Below are 15,555 nucleotides of genomic sequence, written 5' to 3'. Positions count from 1 at the left end.
GCGAGGAGGCACGCGGGGAGGCGAGGGCCTCGGGCGGCGGCGGCGCACCGGGCCGGGGGGCGGATCTGGGCCTCCCGGGCCCGTGCGGGAGAGGCGGCGAGGCAGGGCCAGGTGGCGGCGCCTCAGTGGAGGAGGGAGGCGGCGGTGACGACGTGGCGCCTCACGATTGGCTGCAGTGATGTGGCCGGCGAGATGGACGTGTCCGCCGGCGAGCGGACATGTCTAGCGGCGCGGAGGGAGTTGGATCTAGGGTTTGTACTACGTGAAATTTCGGGGGAGGCCACATATTTATAGGTAGAGGGAGCTAGGAGAGTCCAAATGAGGTGCGGTTTTCGGCTACACGATTGTGATCGAACGACCGAGATGATGGAGGAGGTTTAGGTGGCTTTTGGGCCATTTTGTAGAGGTGTTGGGCTGCAACACACACGAGGCCTTTTCGGTCCCTCGGTTAACCGTTGGAGTATCAAACGAAGTCCAAATGGCACGAAACTTGACAGGCGGTCTACCGGTAGTAAACCAATGCCGCATGGCAAGTCTCGGTCCAATATGGAAATGTTTAACACCTACACACGAAAAGAGGTAGAAAGGGAAACCGGGTGACATAGGAGCGCCGGATTGCAAAACGGACAACGGGGAAAATGCTCGGATGCATGAGATGAACATGTATGCAAATAAAATGCACATGATGACATGATATGCAGTGCATGACACGCAAGCAATGACAAGGCAACAACAGCGAATAACTGGAGGACACCTGGCACATCGGTCTCGGGGCGTTACATCAGGACAATACTAAATTGTGTGATTTTTCCAATACCAACAATAATGATTTTATTAGCACTCTGATTGCTCCCCTTACCGATGCTGAATCTTGTGAAATTAATACTGCCTTGCTGAATCTTGTCATGAAAGATCAATTTGTTGGCCTTCCTAGTGAAGATGACGCTACCCATCTAAACAACTTTGTTGATTTCTGTGACATGCAAAATAAGAAGGACGTGGATAATGATATTGTTAAATTGAAGCTATTTCCGTTTTCTCTTAGAGATCGTGCTAAAACTCGGTTTTCTTCTTTGCCTAAAAATAGTATTGATTCTTAGAATAAGTGCAAAGATGCTTTTATCTCTAATTATTTTCCTCTCGCTAAGATCATCTCTCTTAGAAACGATATTATGAATTTTAAGCAACTAGATCATGAGCATGTTGCACAATCTTCGGAGAGGATGAAATTAATGATTCGAAATTGCCCTACTCATGGTTTGAATTTATGGATGATCATACAAAAAATTTATGCCAGATTGAATTTTGCTTCTAGAAATATTTTAGATCCGGCCCCGGGAGGCACTTTTATGGAAATCACTTTAGGAGAAGCTACCAAACTCCTAGATAATATTATGGTTAATTATTCTCAATGGCACACCGAAAGATCTACTAGTAAAAAGGTTCATGCGATAGAAGAAATTAATGTTTTGAGTAGAAAGATGGATGAACTTATGAAGTTGTTTGCTAATAAGAGTGATGTTGTTGATCCTAATGATATGCCTTTGTCTACTTTGATTGAGAATAATAATGAATCTATGGATGTGAATTTTGTTGGTAGGAACAGTTTTGGTAACAGCGCGTATAGAGGAAACTTTAATCCTAGGCCGTATCCTAGTAATTCCTCTAATAATTATGGTAATTCCTACAACAATTCTTATGGAAATTATAATAAGATGCCCTCTGATTTTTAATCTAGTATTAAATAATTTATTAGTTCGCAAAAGAGTTTCAATGCTTTGATTGAAGAAAAATTGTCTAAGATTGATGAGTTGGCTAGGAATGTGGATAGAATCTCTCTTGATTTTGATTATTTTAAGCTTAGATCTATTCCACCCAAGCATGATATCAATGAGTCTCTCAAAGCCATGAGAATTTCCATTGATGAGTGCAAAGAAAGAACTACTAGGATGCGTGCTAAAAAAAATTGCTTTATAAAAGCGTGTTCTTCTAGTTTTGATGATAATAAGGATGAAGATCTAAATGGGATTGATGTGTCTCCTATTAAATCTTTGTTTTGCAATATGAATCTTGATAATGATGGGACTGGAGATGAGTCAACTTTAGCTAAAAGGCGTCCCAATGATTCGGAGTTTTTAGAACTTGATGCAAAAATTAATAAATGTGGGATTGAAGAGGTCAAAACTTTACATAGAAATAAACCCACTATTTTGGATTTCAAGGGATTTAATTATGATAATTGCTCTTTGATAGATTGTATTTCCTTGTTGCAATCCGTGCTAAATTCTCTGCATGCTTATAGTCAAAATAAAGCTTTTACCAAACATATCGTTGATGCTTTAATGCAATCTTACGAAAGAAAGCTTGAATTAGAAGTTTCTATCCCTAGAAAACTTCATGATGAGTGAGAACCTACTATTAAAATTAATATTAAAGATCATGAATGCTATGCTTTATGTGATTTGGGTGCTAGTGTTTCCACGATTCCAAAAACTTTGTGTGATGTGTTAGGTTTCCGTGAATTTGATGATTGTTCTTTAAATTTGCACCTCGCGGATTCCACTACTAAGAAACCTATGGGAAGGATTAATAATGTTCTTATTGTTGCAAATAGGAATTATGTGCACATAGATTTCATTGTTCTTGATATTGATTGCAATCCTACATGTCCTATTATTCTTGGTAGACCTTTCTTTAGAACGATTGGTGCATTTATTGATATGAAAGAAGGAAATATTAGATTCCAATTTCCGTTAACACTTTACTAGAAAGAAAGTTAAATTACCTTATGAATCTATTATGAGAGCCACTTATGGATTGCATACCAAAGATGACAATACCTAGATCTATTCTTGTTTTTATGCCTAGCTAGGGGCGTTAAATGATAGCGCTTGTTGGGAGGAAACCCAATTTTATTTTTGTTTCTTGTTTTTGTTCTGTTTAGTAATAAATAATTGATCTAGCTTCTGTTTAGATGTGGTTTTATGCTTTTAATTAGTGTTTGTGCCAAGTAGAACCTTTGGGAAGACTTGGGGGAAGTCTTTGCGATCTTGCTGTAAAAAACAGAAACTTTAGCGCTCACGAGATTTGCTGCCATTTTTTATTGGAGAGTCCGATTAGGTTGATTATTTTTTCAGATGATTAATAGACAAATTCCTCACGTCCACAAATTTATTTACGAATTCTTGGGGTTACAGAAGTATTCGAAACCTACAAATTACTACAGATTGTTCTGTTTTTGACAGATTCTGTTTTTCGTGTGTTGTTTGCATATCTTGATGAAGCTATGGCTAGTATCAGGGGGTATGTACCATAGAGAAGTTGGAATACAGTAGGTTTAAAACCAATATAAATAAATAATGAGTTCATTACAGTACCTTGAAGCGGTGGTTTGTTTTCTTATACTAACGGAGCTCATAAGATTTTCTGTTGAGTTTTGTGTTGTGAAGTTTTCAAGTTTTGGGTAAAGATTTTATGGATTATGGAATAAGGAGTGGCAAGAGCCTAAGATTGGGGATTCCCAAGGCACCGCAAGGTAAAATTCAAGGACAACAAAAATCCTAAGCTTGGGGATGCCCCGGAAGGCATCCCCTCTTTCATCTTCGTGCATCGGTAACTTTACTTGATGCTATATTTTTACTCACCACATGATATGTGTTTTGCTTGGAGCGTCTTGTATGATTTGAGCCTTTGCTTTTTAGTTTACCACAATCATCCTTGTTGTGCACATCTTTTGGAGAGACACGCATGAATCGGAATTTATTAGAATACTCTATGTGCTTCACTTATATCTTTTGAGCTAGATAATTTTTCTCTAGTGCTTCACTTATATCTTTTTAGAGCACGGTGGTGGTTTTATTTTATAGAAATTATTGATCTCTCATGATTCACTTATATAATTTTGAGAGTCCTCTAGAATAGCATGGTAATTTGCTGTGGCTATAAAATTAGTCCTAATATGATAGGCATCCAAGATGGGTATAATAAAAACTATCATAAAGGTGGATGGAATACTATGAGAAGTTTGATACTTGATGATTGTTTTGAGATATGAAGATGGTGATATTAGAGTCATGCTAGTTGAGTAGTTGTGAATTTGAGAAATACTTGTGTTAAAGTTTGTGATTCCCGTAGCATGCACGTATGGTGAACCGTTATGTGATGAAGTCGAAGCATGATTTATTTATTGATTGTCTTCCTTATGAGTGGCGGTCGGGGACGAGCGATGGTCTTTTCCTACCAATATATCCCTTAGGAGCATGTGCATAGTACTTTGTTTTGATAACTAATAGATTTTTGCAATAAGTATGTGAGTTCTTTATGACTAATGTTGAGTCCATGGATTATACACACTCTCACCCTTCCACCATTTGCTAGCCTCTCTAGTACCGTGCAACTTTCGCCGGTACCATAAACCCACCATATACTTTCCTCAAAACAGCCACCATACCTACCTATTATGGCATTTCCATAGCCATTCCGAGATATATTGCCATGCAACTTACCACTGTTCCGTTTATTATGACACGCTTCATCATTGTCATATTGCTTTGCATGATCATGTAGTTGACATCATATTTGTGGCAAAGCCACCTTCATAATTCTTTCATACATGTCACTCATGAGTCATTGCACATCCCGGTACACCGCCGGAGTCATTCACATAGAGTCATATTTTGTTCTAAGTATCGAGTTGTAATTTTTCGAGTTGTAAGTAAATAAAAGTGTGATGATCATCATTATTAGAGCATTGTCCCATGTGAGGAAAGGATGATGGAGTGATGACCCACAAGTATAGGGGATCTATCGTAGTCCTTTCGATAAGTAAGAGTGTCGAACCCAATGAGGAGCAGAAAGAAATGATAAGCAGCTTCCAGCAAGGTATTCTTTGCAAGTACTAAAATAAGTGGTAACAGATAGTTTTGTGATAGGATAGTTTGTAACGAGCAACAAGTAACAAAAGCAAATAAAGTGCAGCAAGGTGGCCAAATCCTTTTTGTAGCAAAGGACAAGCCTAGACAAACTCTTATATAGAGAAAAGCGCTCCCGAGGACACATGGGAATATCGTCAAGCTAGTTTTCATCACGTTCATATGATTCGCGTTCGGTACTTTGATAATTTGGTATATGGGTGGACCGGTGCTTGGGTACTGTCCTTACTTGGACAAGCATCCCACTTATGATTAACCTCTATTGTAAGCATCCGCAACTACAAAAAAAGTATTAAGGTAAACCTAACCATAGCATGAAACATATGGATCCAAATCAGCCCCTTATGAAGCAACGCATAAACTAGGGTTTAAGCTTCTGTCACTCTAGCAACCCATCATCTACTTATTACTTCCCAATGCCTTCCTCTAGGCCCAAACAATGGTGAAGTGTTATGTAGTCGACGTTCACATAACACCACTAGAGGAGAGACAACATACATCTCATCAAAATATCGAACGAATACCAAATTCACATGACTACTAATAGCAAGACTTCTCCCATGTCCTCGGGAACAAAACGTAACTACTCACAAAGCATATTCATGTTCATAATCAGAGGGGTATTAATATGAATATAGGATCTGAACATATGATCTTCCACCAAATAAACCAACTAGCATCAACTACAAGGAGTAATTAACACTACTAGCAACCTACTAGTATGTGACGCCCCGAAACCGATATGCCACATGTCTTCCAGTTATTCACTGTTGTTGCCTTGTCATTTTCTTGCGTGTTGCATCTTGCCATGTCATCATCCGCATTGCATCTGCATGTTTTCAAAACTTGCATCCGTCCGGGTTCCCCCAGTTCCGTCCGTTGTCCGTTCTGAGCCCAGACACACTTGCACGCGCCCGCGGCATGTCCGAAATATTATTTTATAAGTGGCCGGAAAATGTTCTCGGAATGGGTTAAAAGTTGGCGTGCGGTCTTATTTTAGTGTAGGTAGACTGCCTGTCAAATTTCATCGCGTTCAGAGTCTGTTTGATGCCCCAATGAGTAACTATAGCGGCACCGCTGCCGGTCTAACGTCGGACGTTTTCGGTCTCCGAAAACTATTGCCGGGCTTTCCCTCTCTTTCCTCCCTAGACCGTCTACACCATCCACTACATACCGCCAGGCCCAACCTAACCTCTCTCGCCAGCCCACGGCCCTCCTCGCGCGCGTCCGAAAACTGTCCCGAACCCAACCCGGATAGTCGTCACCGTTGGGTCCGGATCATCCCCAAACATCTACAAAACATCTCTGTTTTGTTAATTAGACTTCCTAACATATATTTTCTCGGCCGTCCGATTATAATCATACGGACCGAATACCCCCTAACCTAATCCCACCTACTATATAAATAGGCTAACCCTAGTCCTAACATGCCCATCCTCCTATTCCCTGCCGCCGCCACCACTCACCATCCCACCTCGGGATCTCCTCCCGATCCAAATTTTCTCCAACCCTCTCCCTTGATTTCCGCCGCCACCCACCAGTGCACTCCTTCCAAATCCATCGATCCCCTCCTCTACTCGCTCGTCCCCGAGCACCTCGACCCACCAACGCTGCCTCGCCCGAGTACCAGACGCCAACGGCGACAATCAACACCGAACCAGCAGGCCCTGCGCCTCATCCTTTTTCCTTCCCCTTGTCCTCTCATTCTTCCTCCCTTTCTCCTTTCTATTTTCTCTCTCCCTCTCACATCTCTCTCTTTTCCGGGTACCCAGGAGCTATCCCGCCGCGCCATGGATGCCAAGGCCGAGCCACCGTGATCTTCTCTCGAATCCAGTGAACCAAGCCGCTATTGGAGTACTCCGCGCCGGCCTGGACCCAATCACCTACCCGCGCCCATTCCTGGACCCCGCCGCAGCGCCAAGTCCATGCAGCGGCCATGCCTCACGCCGGAGCTCTACTTCCACCCGCACGCTGCCGCGTCCTCTGCGTCGACCCCATGCCCGGCCTCTGCATCGTGCGCGTTGACCCCGGTCCTCGCTTCGATCTGGAGGTGGCAGCCAACCTCATCGCCAACCCGCTTCACGAACGACGACGACCAGAGACAAGTCCCTCGTCCCGCCTCTGCTCGCACGCTTCTCCAGCGCCAAGTCCCGCTCGCGTTAACCAGGCCAAGTCCCACGACTGACCACACGCACCTAGGCTGCCTCACCTTCGCCTGTTGACCGCGTCGAACGAGCACGATGCCCCAGCGCCCGTGCCTGGGCCACCTCTGCTCCAGCCCAGTGGCTCCCCTCCGTCATGCGAGGCCCAGCGCCCCAAGCTGGCCTCCTCTGCAGATGGGCCAAGCCCATGGGTGAGGCCACACCCGAGCGCCTTTTTTCTCCTCCTGTTGGGCCAAGTCTCAGATGCGGCCCGATTCATGTTTTTTTTCGTGGAATGAATTTAGTATTTATTCCAGAGACTGTAGTTTTGCAGAAAACTCCCTAAGCTTCATGCATATCCTAACTATTTAACCGTGCATCGGATTAAAACAAACTTTATATGAAAAATGCTTAGTTTTTCATCTAGCTTCATAATATGCAACTTTCATGCATGTTTGAAATGTTTAAAATGTTGTTTGGTAAAATTTGCTCCTATGCCATGTTAAAATGCTTTAATTCATAACTTAATAACCGTAGCTCGGTTTTAAGTAATATTTATATGTAAATGGAGTAGAAAATGCCTAGTTTAACATGGTGGCATCACTTTGCATGTTTAAAAATTATAAAATATGGTTTAGGGCAGAACAGTACCAAACCTAATATATGCATATGAGGTTTTTCCGGAATTGTTGTTCGTTGTTTCTGGCCTCATTTAAACTTGACTAGATAGGTAGTTTTACTTTGCTTCACCCTCTTGCCATGTTTAACAACATTTAATATTGTTGGGGTACATAAACGAGATTGAACTAAATAACTTGAATGTGGTGTTTCGTCAATATGCAACGGAGTTGCATGTTGAGCTCCACTTAATTTGTAGGATTGTTTGTGCATTTTTCCATGCCATGCTTCATTAAACCGGACATGCATCATACTTGATTGTGCATCATGCCATGATTATGTGGTGGTTGTTTACTATGTTGTTTGCTTCTTTTCGGTGTTGCTTCTTCGGGTTAGTTACGATAACGTCGCGTTTGTGAGGATTCGTTCGACTACGTCCGTTTGTCTTCTTCATGGACTCGTTCTTCTTCCTTGTGGGATCTTAGGCAAGATGATCATACCCTTGAAATCACTTCTATCTTTGCTTGCTAGTTGCTCGCTCTTTTGCTATGCCTATGCCGCGATACCTACCACATGCTTTATCATGCCTTCCATATTTCCATGTCAAGCCTCTAACCCACCTTGTCCTAGCAAACCGTTGTTTGGCTATGTTACCGCTTTGCTCAGCCCCTCTTATAGCGTTGCTAGTTGCAGGTGAAGATTGGAGTTGTTCCATGTTGGAACAAGATTATTGTTGGGATATCACAATATCTCTTATTTAATTAATGCATCTATATACTTGGTAAAGGGTGGAAGGCTCGGCCTTATGCCTGGTGTTTTGTTCCACTCTTGCCGCCCTAGTTTCCGTCATACCGGTGTTATGTTCCTTGATTTTGCGTTCCTTACAGGGTTGGGTGTTATGGGGACCCCTTGACAGTTCACTTTGAATAGAACTCCTCCAGCAAGGCCCAACTTTGGTTTTACCACACCTAGCCTTTTTCCCTTGGGTTCTACAGACTCAAGGGTCATCTTTATTTAAACCCTCGGGCCAGTGCTCCTCTGAGTGTTGGTCCAACCTGTCAGCTGCCGGTGGCCACCAGGGGCAACTCTGGGCTGGCCTACCGGAACCTTGGACAATCTGGTGTGCCCTGAGAATGAGATATGTGCAGCTCCTATCGGGATTTGTCGGCACATTCGAGCGGCTTTGCTGGTTTAGTTTTACCATTGTCGAAATGTCTTGTAACCGAGATTCCAAGTTTTATGGGGCCATCTTGGGAGAAGGAATATCCTTCGTTGACCGTGAGAGGTTGCGATGGGCTAAGTTGGGACACCCCTGCAGGGTTTTGAGCTTTCGAAAGTCGTGCCCGTGGTCATGGGCAGATGGGAATTTGTTAATGTCCGGTTGTAGAAAACTTGACACTTAACTTAATTAAAATGCATCAACCGCGTGTGTAGCCGTGATGGTCTCTTTCTGGCGGAGTCCGGGAAGTGAACACGGTCCCGTGTTATGCTTGAACGTAAGTAGTTCTAGGATCACTTCTTGATCATAGATTGTCGACCGTGATTTGCTCCTCTTCTCGCTCTCATTTGCGTAAGTTAGCCACCATATATGCTAGTGCTTGTTGCAGCTCCATCTCATACCTTTTTTTCCTACCTATAAGCTTAAATAGTCTTGATCGCGAGGGTGTGAGATTGCTGAGTCCCCGTGACTCACAATTTACTTCAAAACCAGATGCAGGGTCCGATGATACCGTTCCAGGAGACGCGACTGAGCTCAAGTGGGAGTTCGATGAGGACTCAGGACGTTACTACATTTCCTTTCCAGACGATCAGTAATGGAGCCTAGTTGGGGCGATCGGGGATCTTTTGCATTAGGGGTTGTCTTTCTTTATTTGGTTCCATAGTCGGACCTTGATTGTATTCTGGATGATGTAATGTTATATTCATGTATGCTGTGAAGTGGCGATTGTAAGCCAACACTTTATCCTTTCTTATTCAGTACATGGGATGTGTAAAGATTACCCCTCTTGCGACATGCCTACTATGCGGTTATGCCTCTAAGTCGTGCTCCGACACATGGGAGATATTGCCGCATTGTGGGTGTTACAAGTTGGCAATCAGAGCCTTCCCCGACGTAGGAGCCCCTGCTTGATCGAATCGTTGGCGTTGTTGGGTCTAGAAAAATGTTTTGAGTCTTATGGGATTATATATATCGGAGAGTAGGATTCTTTTTACTCCGCAGTCCCTTCGTCGCTCTGGTGAGGCATCCTGACATAGAGTTTTGACTCTTCTCTTCTCAAATTTTCACTTAATTTTTTTAGGATCATGTGGGTATCTTGGAATCGTTCTGATGGTTTTGTGACGAGAACATTGTTCTTGGTGCCTCCTGATATTTAGGTGTTGTGGCAGTGTCCTGGGGAGTTGAGCTCCGAGGTGTTGTCGTCACAATTTTATCGTTGTAGTTCTGGAATACCTGAGTTTCGCCGACATCGAAAATCTCTTTTATGCAGTTGTTGGTGAGATAACCTCGACGCCACCCAGTACTGGGGCGGGAGTTCGGGACTATTGCCATAACTTGTATAACGGATGCTTTTTGAAGGTTGAGGTAAACGATTTCCAAAGGTTTCTTGGTTATGTGTTGAAGGATGGATACAGCTGGATGTAGGATTTGCTAGTTTTGGGTGAGATATTATGCTTCCCCTGTATCCCCAACACCTGATTGCATAACCGGAAAGTTTCGGGAGTTTATAAGTGGGAATTCAAGTAGCTCTTAGGATATCTTTCCGACGGGTGTATGATATGAGATTGGGGTTCGACGTCTAGTGGTCCGCCTATCCACGGTTGGTTTTACAGTGGCCTCATTGTGTCTTAAAGAGTCCTTGGTTATGCTGACTCGGGGACGCTTTGTATGTCATGTGCAATGCCTTGTACATGATGGTGTTGTACGATCGAGCCCGTGTGGGCCCCACCACGGAAACTTTAGACGAAATCTCTATCATATGTTTGTTCCTACTTATTTTGCAAGCCAAACCTTGTTTTTTTTGAGTTGTGGTATTCGAGTTGCTTCAATGTCAAATGTTGATTTCATACCTTTCCTAAGTGGTGTTCTCATACTCCTATCTGAATACTAATCCTTCATGATAATCGAGATTGTCATGTCAATCCTTTTTCTTCCGGCGTGTTTCTCTTCAAGTCGATCTGATCATGTCAACATTCGCAAGACCACCTTTCAGTTCTTCTCAATGGTGTTCGTTTCATCCGTCTCCAAGTTGACTTTGTTTTCCCGCCTACCCACCCCTTTTTTTCTTCAGGGACTCAGATCTCTTATTCGAGTATCCTTTTATTGATTCAAAACCTCTCATTTCTTTCCCTTCAATCTTCTTATCCGGTGATTCTCAGAAAGATACTAACGGAGCCTCTTGTTCACCATTCTTCATTCTTTTCTTCTCCGGTGGTTCCAACTCGAGCCTTTCAAGGTTGATCATATTCTTTTCCTCGCTTCAAATGCTTTCTCAAGCCGGTGCACCTCATAATCATTCACTTCTCGCTATACATTTGTTCGGGAGTGCTGAAGACATCTCAGAAGACTCGTCTTTTCATTCAAGATCCGTCAACCTATTTTGAGGTTGTTATCTCATTCAAACCATTTAATGCAACTGGTGCATTCTCCTTTTCAAGTAATCATTTCAACAGTGTATCTTTTGAGTGGGCCCTAACCCACAGGTCATTTTACAGGATCTTACCTGACTCTTCTTATTTTCCCGGAGTTATTCTCAAATCTTTCAAAGATTGACGTGAGTATGAATTATCATCAGTCAAATGCCTTTCTCCAAGATCTTTCAAATTCTTTTCATCGTTGGTTCAACCTTTAAATTCGTCATCCGGGAGTATCTCAACAATTCTTGGTGGTGCTTCTCATCGTCGTTCTCAACATTTGAAGACCAAAGAAGAATTTCTCTTCAATCTTATCCATTCTCTCAGAGATGCATAGTTCAAGCTTGATGCCATCCTCCCATAATTGTTTTTGATTGTGAGAATTCTTTTCACCCATCAGGAGCTATTCAAGAGTATTTTTCAGTTTGATTCTCCGGAGCCCATCATTTCAGAAGACTTATTCATTCTCAGACTTCAGCTATCATTCTCCAAATCTTCCGGTGTATCATTCAAGTATACTCTAATCAGCTCGTGATATATTCAGTCTCATGTATCTAAATCCCCTCAAGTATTTTCATTCGTTCTCTAATTATTCCCGATGTTTCGCTATATTTTCCTTGATCGTTTTTAATTCTTACGGTGGCTATTCAAGAGTTCTCTTCCTTCATTATCATATGAATTCATTCGGTGTTTCAATTCTACCGGTGGTTCGTTGAAGATCGTACCAAGATTACGCTATATCTCTCCTTAATCCTTTTCAATGAGAATAAGTAGTATGCCAAATCCCTTTCTTGTCATCAATCTAAATTGATGAAGGATAAGCATTATGTAATTCTTATTCTTGTTTCATTGAGTAAATTCAATTCCTTATTCCGGAGGTTCATCAAAATTCTTGATTTCTATTGTTTCATCTTTTCTTTTCCGGAGTTCCAAGTTTTTCTGCATTATCTCGTCGCGAAGCTCCATCTAAATCATCACAAGGCTTCACCTTGTGTTTTCAACTTCTCTTTCTTTTTATCATCCTTTATTACCGGAGTTCTTCATCTTGGCTCTACATGATGGTTCATAAAGGATTTAATTCCTTCTCGAAGTGTTCATCAAGATTCTTTTCAGAGGAGCTTCAAGTATTCCTCTTCTTGCATTCCGAAGTACAATTCTTTCAACCGTATCATTTGAGGTGGTATTATGTCATTCTTGATAATTTGAGTTCATGTTTCATGATTCGCAAGTTGTCAGGAATGAGATAGTTAAACCCATCAATTTCTTCGACCATGAGCTCTTCTCAATCCATCAACCTCTTTGTCAGAGTATCTTGGTTTAGATTTCACCGAAAGCCTTCCATTGGGAATGTTGCAAATTATGGTGCTTATAAATGACCAAAGTTCTTCATTTATCCTCCCGTTCAAATACATTTCTCGTCTCCTTGTTCATATCAATCCAATCTATTGTTTCCGTTAGTGGCAGAATTTCACCTCATAGTTTTGAGATGTTCTCCATAAGCCCACTACAACCTTGTTCTTTTCGTTGTTGGTTTTCCAACAATTCCGTTCGACCCTTCTCCTAAAGATGCTTTTAAATCTCATTTGAGGTAGAAGATATTGTTTTCTCCTCCATTCATGCCATTCCATTCTCTCATTTCTTCCGGATGCATTGTGATGTTGCTCTCGTCGACCCATCATCTTGTTTTGTCAAGATCATGTTCTTTCCTTTGCTTATCCATTTAACCAGAGTGTTGTGAACTCTTCTCAAGTTCTTTTCATCTTATCAAGTTTCATATCACTTTTCAACCGGAGTGATGCCTGAATTTGTTCTTCCTTGTTTCTCTATTCTAACGGAGTGTTTTCAACTTTGCTCATCTCTGTTGTATTCTTTTCTCGAAGTTGTTCAACCTTCCAAGGTTCTTTGGTTTCACCCATTTGTCAAAGAAGCAACTTAGTTTTACCTCTTCTCTTTTCTCTTCTGTTTTCCCTCCGGTGCCATCCTAGATCTCCGGATGAGATCCTCTTGTAGTGGTGGAGTGTTTTGACGCCCCAAGACCGATATGCCAGGTGTCTTCCAGATATTCGCTGTTGTTGCCTTGTCATTTGCTTGTGTGTTGCATCTTGTCATGTCATCATTCGCATTGCATCTGCATGTTTTCAAAACTTGCATCCGTCCGGGTTCACCCAGTTCCGTCCATTGTCCGTTCTGAGCCCAGACACACTTGCACGCGCCCGCGGCACATCCGAAATATTATTTTATAAGTGGCCATAAAATGTTTTCGGAATGGGTTGAAAGTTGGTGTGCGGTCTTATTTTAGTGTAGGTAGATTGCCTGTCAAATTTCATCGCGTTCGGAGTCCATTTGATGCCCCAACGAGTAACTATAGCGGCACCGCTGCCGATCTAACGTCGGACGTTTTCGGTCTCCGAAAACTGTTGCCGGGCTTTCCCTCTCTTTCCTCCCTATACCGTCTACACCGTCCACTACCTACCGCCAGGCCCAACCTAACCTCTCTCGCCAGCCCGCGGCCCTCCTCGCGCGTGTCCGAAAACTGTCCGAACCCGACCCGGATAGTCATCACCGTTGGGTCCGGATCATCCCCAAACATCTACAAAACATCTCCGTTTTGTTAATTGGACTTCCTAACATATATTTTCTCAGTCGTCCGATTATAATCGTATGGACCGAATACCCCCTAACCTAATCCCACCTGCTATATAAAGAGGCTAACCCTAGTCCTAACCTGTCCCATCCTCCTATTCCCTGCCGCCACCACTCACCATCCCACCTCGGGATCTCCTCCCGATCCAGATTCTCTCCGACCCTCTCCCTTGATTTCCGCCGCCACCCAACCAGTGCACTCCTTCCAAATCCATCGATCCCCTCCTCTGCTCACTCGTCCCCGAGCACCTCGATCCACCAGCGCCGCCTCGCCCGAGTACCAGACGCCAACGGCGACAATCACCACCGAACCAGCAGGCCCTGCACCTCATCCTTTTTCCTTCCCCTTGTCCTCCCGTTCTTCCTCCCTTTATCCTTACTCTTTTCTCTCTCCCTCTCACATCTCTCTCTTCCAGGTACCCAGGAGCTATCCCGCCGCGCCATGGACGCCAAGGCCGAGCCGCCGTGTTCTTCTCTCGAATCCAGCGAACCAAGCCGCTATTGGAGTCCTCCACGCCGGCCTGGACCCAAGCGCCTCCCCGCGCCCATTCCCGGACCCCGCCGCCGCGCCAAGTTCATGCAGCGGCCATGCCTCACGCCGGAGCTCTGCTTCCACCCGCACGCTGCTGCGTCCGCTCCGTCGACCCCATGCCCGGCCTCTCCATCGTGCGCGTTGACCCCGGTCCTCGCTTTGATCTGGAGGTGGCAGCCAACCACATCGCCAACCCGCTTCACGAACGACGACGACCAGAGACAAGTCCCTCGTCCCGCCTCTGCTCGCACGCTTCTCCAGCGCCAAGTCCCGCTCGCGTTGACCGCGCCAAGTCCCACGACCGACCGCACGCACCTGGGCTGCCTCACCTTCACCTGTTGACCGCATCGAACAAGCACGACGCCCCAGCGCCCGCGCCTGGGCCACCTCTACTCCGGCCCAGCGGCTCCCCACCATCGCACGAGGCCCAGCGCCCCAAGCTGGCCTCCTCTGCAGATGGGACAAGCCCATGGGTGAGGCCACACCCGAGCGCCTTTTTTCTCCTCCTGTTGGGCCAAGTCTCAGATGCGGCCCGATTCAAGTTTTTTTTCATGGAACGAATTTAGTATTTATTCCAGAGACTGTAGTTTTGAAAAAAACTCCCTAAGCTTCATGCATGTCCTAACTATTTAACCGTGCATCGGATTAAAACAAACTTTATATGAAAAATGCTTAGTTTTTCATCTAGTTTCATAATATGCAACTTTCATGCATGTTTGAAATGTTTAAAATGCTATTTGGTTAAATTTTCTCCTATGCCATGTTAAAATGCTTTAATTCATAACTTAATAACCGTAGCTCGGTTTTAAATAATCTTTATACGTAAATGGGGTTGTAAAATGCCTAGTTTAACATGGTGGCATCACTTTGCATGTTTAACAACTATAAAATATGGTTTAGGGCAGAATAGTACCAAACCTAATATATGCATATGAGGTTTTTCCGGAATTGTTGTTCGTTGTTTCCGGCCTCATTTAAACTTGACTAGATAGGTAGTTTTACTTTTCTTCACCCTCTTGCCATGTTTAACAACATTTAATATTGTTGGGGTACATAA

The sequence above is a fragment of the Triticum dicoccoides genome, chromosome 1A (genome assembly GCF_002162155.2).
Source record: "Triticum dicoccoides isolate Atlit2015 ecotype Zavitan chromosome 1A, WEW_v2.0, whole genome shotgun sequence".
Classification (NCBI taxonomy): domain Eukaryota; kingdom Viridiplantae; phylum Streptophyta; class Magnoliopsida; order Poales; family Poaceae; genus Triticum; species Triticum dicoccoides.
The sequence above is the reverse complement of the archived record's forward strand: the minus strand, read 5'-3'. Positions refer to the sequence as shown.